Source organism: Carlito syrichta, unplaced genomic scaffold (assembly GCF_000164805.1).
Source record: "Carlito syrichta isolate Samal-C Ts95f unplaced genomic scaffold, Tarsius_syrichta-2.0.1 Scaffold308191, whole genome shotgun sequence".
Lineage (NCBI taxonomy): Eukaryota > Metazoa > Chordata > Mammalia > Primates > Tarsiidae > Carlito > Carlito syrichta.
Genome location: NW_007252287.1, coordinates 204,901 through 210,218, shown reverse-complemented (window position 1 = coordinate 210,218; position 5,318 = coordinate 204,901). Strand labels below are relative to the sequence as shown.

Here is a 5,318-nt window from a genome sequence, read left to right as displayed (position 1 = left end):
TTGGCTAGGGAGGAAAGCCCCTCAGCTTTCACCTACCCTGGGACTGTTACATTTGGCAAAACAAGAGCCAAGAACATGAGGTTCTATCAGTCACAAGACACCAACGTGGCCTAAACAGGAACCTGAGTCAGCAGGGTTACTGCAGAAACATTCAACAAATTTCATTGGTCAGAGTAGGCAGGACCAGTCCTTGCTAAAAATGTATGGTAAGGAGAAGCAGCAGCAATTGTTCAGGGTAGATTTCAGATATCTCCAGACAGCTGTACAACTGCGCCTCTAGGGAGAAGAGATTCTTGGAAAGCAGGTCATAACAGGTAGGCAATGGCTTTCATTCTACTAAAGGCATGCAGGTGCTAGTGTGATTATTGGAAAATGAAAAGAGTGTGCTGTGATGGTATTTGTACCTTGAGTCAAAGTAATACATTATACTACTAACGTAAGCGTAAAAGAAAAAAAGGTAATATAAACTACCCACCAGTTTTTTCACAGAGTAAATTCTCCATCAACTTTAGTCATTTTTACTTTTACTATCATTATTATTACTGTTCTTTCCTGGACCTTGATTCATTAGGTGCTAACAAGAGAAATTTATTTCATTAGCTGCGTGTATGAAATGTAGCTGATCATTGTTCTTGCTTATTTCACAGTCGTTCGTTGTTTGTTATGTAGTTTAATGAGTACTTTGATCACAATTGGGCATTCTCTTTCACATTTAGTCACCCTGATCAGACCTGTAAAAGAGGAAACTTTGAACTTTTAAAAAAATTCCATATTATTGTGCCATTTGTTTTCTCCTTTCCAGGAACTTCAAAGGACCTCCCCACTGAGCTGGCACCATGCAACTCTTTTACCCTCTCATCTTAGTTGTCTTCTTCATCTCTCAAGTAATGCCAGGTAAACCCTATTTGGCATCTTCTTTTTAAGTTGTTCCACTTTTTTTTTTTTTAATTTTTTATAAAAGGATATTCGTGGTTATCCTAAACCAGCAGAGGATGGAAAGATGAGAAAAGGGGGGTCTTTCAAGTGCTTCATGGTGTTTGCATCTTTAGGCTGCCTTCCCTTGAGGCACTATGAGAAAACACTGAAGCGTATGAGGGAAGGATGAAAAAAACCTCAAAACGATGACCTGTTTTCTTGTCTAGTTGATAACTCCTTCATAAATCTCCCTTTTCTTAAAACTGCCACCGATTGATATGTCTTTGAGCTGACAGTAATCTCTAAAGTTCATCTTTGAGCTGATAGCAATCTCTAAAGTTCATCATTTTCTTCCAAGAGACATTGTGTATAATAACTTTATCAAAGCAGGAAAAGAGGAAGCTTAGAGGCTTTTTTAGAAGGAGGCAATCCATACATTTAGAGCCACAGGATGGTGGAGGAAACTTAGAGACAGATTCCGCTTCATATCTCGAGCAAGGGATGGCAAGGATGAGGTGAGGGAGAGAGACTGGGGTTGGACTTTCTGCCCAGTGTCACACACTGGGCTGCATGTCACAGCAGAGCTTGGAGGGCTTTAGAGGACTTCAACTTCTTGATTTGAGGGGAGACACCATGAGGGCTGGGCACATCCCTGAGAGTTTGAACCTTACTTCCCGGCATAAAGTCATGAGTCATCCATCCACCTTGGTCCTCCAACTCTCTTGCGTTTCCTCCAATATTATGTCTTTATATCTAGAAATCCATCTAATAAAATATTCCCTTTCTATATCTCACTGCTCAAGTTTCGTTGGGCCTTCCAGAGTGCCAATTTACAACACTGATAGCTAATGAGCAGAGGAGACAGGAGCTGGGGGAAACGCTATGCTCCCTCTACCACAGATCTCTGTCGTCTTTGGGTTAACAAGAGCCTGTGCACCGTGAACCCTGGGGGGTTGGAACAGTGACCTCAAACCAGTCTCACTGAGTTAATTTTTAGAGAGTGGGTTATGGTGGACTATGGGAAGAATTAGAGAGAGAACTTCCAGGACTCTTCACCATGAAACTGTCGGTTACAGTACTGGGATGTTACTTATCCTTATGGATAGGTGACTCAAATGTCAGAGTTTCTTGGTCATATCTAGAGTTACTATGCTGAAGCATAGGATAGGGCTGGGGGACTCTCATTATGGCCTCAGCCATTTGGCGTGAAGGTAGGGATACTCAAATGGATGATAAGCATTACAAAAAAGCTCTCTGCTAAAAGCACAGCTCTAAGTACTTCCCTTGAAGCACATGGATTAAATGGTGAAGGTCGAATCAAGTGGAAACAAGGCCAAGGTCGGTGAGTGGGATGATGCCCATTGAGAGGGTTCTTGCCTCCAGCCCTGGTGCTGACTTCCACAGAGGGTAGGCGTGGCCCTCACAGCCAGCCTGAGGCCAATGAGAGCCACCCTGGTGACCTTCATAGCCTGGGTTCTAAAGATGACCTCTGCTGATGACTCATGGTTTGCAAACTGCACTCAGAGACCCCTTCAGCCCTGCCCTCACAGAGGAGGTAAGGCTTTTTCTCTCAACCTTCTAATACACTGGAGAAGAAGCCTTATTTGGGCCTGGATTTGGTTAGAGTGGGATTTGCTATTTCTCTTTTAGAAATGCCTCTCACCTCTGTTGGTGCCCTTCGGGATTATCAGTTCGTTCCTTTTTAGAGCTTTATTCTTATTTTTAAAGATGCATCTGATAAATCCTGGACACGGGATTATGTAGAGGGTTGGTTGCTGATATTCCTCAAATGGTGTAGGGCATATTGTATGAGTCTGCTCTGATTTGAATAAATATGTATGTCTTGGTTCAGGCAAGGGGCTGGAGTATCAGCTTGGTTTCAGTAGAATCCTGTCCCAGAGAGATAAAAATACAAAATGTTGATACATTGCTTCTAAGCAGCATTATTTGACAATTCCACTATAACAGATTTCAGAAGGCCTATCTTCAATTGACCCAAGAGGAATATTTGAAGTCTCTTGTTTCATCCTTCATAACACCTTCAAAAATTTCTATTCATAAAAGCACTTGAAAATTGATATTTTCTTCCTGCTTAACAAAGAGGTAAGAGAGACAAGGTAGAGGAGAGGAGGTGCAGGCAGCAGAATACTTTCATGACCAAGAGGTTTGTGGGATTCCTGGTTGAACTGAATTATTTCTTCCCCTGGATAGGGAGGGGAGCTTGATTTCTGCCTAACCCAGGGTTTTTATTCTTTCTACAGATTGTGAATTCTCTGAAACATATCAATATTGCCATGCACGTGGAGGTGTGTGCCTAAGGAGGAAAAATAATTGCATTTTTCGCATGGCAGGGATATGCCCTGGAAGGAGCTTCTGTTGTAGGAGAACGAAGTAAATGGAGAAGTTCATGTTTCATATAGTTACTTTGAATTACATTAAAAGGCTGAGAAACTCATTGTAGCGTTTTATTCATCCATTGAGTCATTTTGTCAACAATTTGTTGAGCACTGACTGTGTGTCAGGAACTGTATGGTGACTGAGGATATAACTCAAGATCTTTCTTGCTAAGAGACTTACAAACTTGGAAATCTTATCTAACTGAGGGGGTCAACATATCTTTCCAGAGAGTGACATATCTGAAATGAGTATTAAAAAATGAGTATGCCTAACCATGAATTGTACCCCACATCTTTAAAATTAAAAAAATTATGATACTGTAAGAAAGGGATTGGCGCTAGTGGGACACTGCCAGTGGAGGGAGAGACACATAACATCAATATGGGTACCCACACTTTACCTGACCACATATGTACCTGACCCTGAATTTTTAAAATAAAACAAATTTTAAAATATTTAAAATAAGACAAATTTTAAAAATGAGTAAGAATTATCCAAGGGAAGTAGAAATGGCGTAAGCATGTTCCAATGAAGAGAACAAAATGGGAAAAGGCATCATGCCTGAAACACGCCTGCTGTCAGGTTAGGAGTGGATTGAGAGCCAGGGTGTATAAGAGAGGCAACGAAGGAAAGAATGGCCAATGGATGGGGGACTTTAGGATCTAAATGAAAGGAGTTTGATTTTATTTTTTTAAGCTATAGGGAAACAGTGAAGAATTTTCAGTGGAGGTGTCTTGGAGAGATTGGAAGGTGGAGAGACCAGACGCACAGAGGCTGTTAGGGGAGTATATGCAATGACAGAGGTGCAAATGTTTGGGTTATAGAGTGTGAATTAAGACAGTGCCAGAGGCATGGTGGGGAGGTTAGTTATTTAAAAGATACTTGAGAAGTAGAAGCATGAGCGTTTGGTCAATGGAAGTGGAAAGTAAAGAAGAGGAAGATTTCTGTTGTCTGACTCACTGGGTGATGAAGAATTCAGGAAATTGTGGCATCCCTGACCTAGAGTTCAAAAGAGAGAGCAAGGATAGAGAAGGGGTTTATGAGATATTAGAACTCATATGGGTGATAGCTGAAGCCTCACTCACACGTGAGCACGTGGGCAGAGGAAGAGGGCATTGGCTGGGACAGACCCCACTGGACACCAACACCCAAGGGGAGGGCATAGGCCAGGCATCCAGCAGACACTGACGAGCAATAGTCAGAGATGAAAACCGCACTAGCAGCTAGAGATGCCAAGAAAGCCTGGAGAGGAAGCTGGAATTCAGCCAGAGCGTTGAGATAAAATCTGTGGTAGCTTCACCTACAGCCATTCTAGTAAACTATTTCCATTCTAACAACATGATAATCCATTTAAAATCATCATAGAGCCGGGCTCGGTGGCTCAGCCTGTAATCCCATGCCTTTGGGAAGCTAAGGTGAGTGGATTGCCTGAGCCCGCGGGTTCGAGACCTGCCTGGGCAGCGAGACCTCATCTCTACAATCAATCAAAAAATCAGCCGGGCGTGGTAGCACATGCCTGTAATTCCGGCTACTTGGAAGGCTGAGCAGAAGGATCGCCGGAGCCCAGCGGGTCGAGGCTGCGGTGGCCAGGAGCCGCCACTGCACTCCAGTCTGGGTGCAAAGTGAGACTCCAACTCAAAAAAAAAAAAAAAAAAATCATCATAGATCTCTAAAGGTAAAACTAATCTGATTACAATTCCAGCTCTGATGTCTGTTACAATAATCATGTTCAACTTGAATCTAGGCCAGTAGATGTTGCTCTTTGACCTCTGATTTTCTATCCACCTCGATAACATAAATGCACTGTTTTCAATGGTGGGATTTTTCCTGATTATCCTCAGGTTAGGGAGAACAAGCACCATAGCATGTTTCACACATTTTGGAGCTGCCCTCACTAACGGATTTATTAATACCTCAATGAATAAAAAGCCCTCTAGCCGGGCTCTGTGGCTCAGCCTGTAATCCCGCGCTTTGGGAGACTTTGGATTACCTGAGCCTGCGGCTTT

The 5,318-nt window shown here is 42.7% G+C and overlaps 1 long non-coding RNA gene across 1 annotated transcript; it reads left to right on the top strand.

The window, feature by feature from the left end:
• The first annotated feature begins 207 nt into the window (after nucleotides 1-207).
• Nucleotides 208-3,370, top strand: LOC103267624. The gene is made up of 3 exons (XR_504762.2): nucleotides 208-314; nucleotides 803-894; nucleotides 3,177-3,370. It is a non-coding gene; the product is annotated as an uncharacterized LOC103267624 (long non-coding RNA).
• The last annotated feature ends 1,948 nt before the right edge of the window (nucleotides 3,371-5,318 follow it).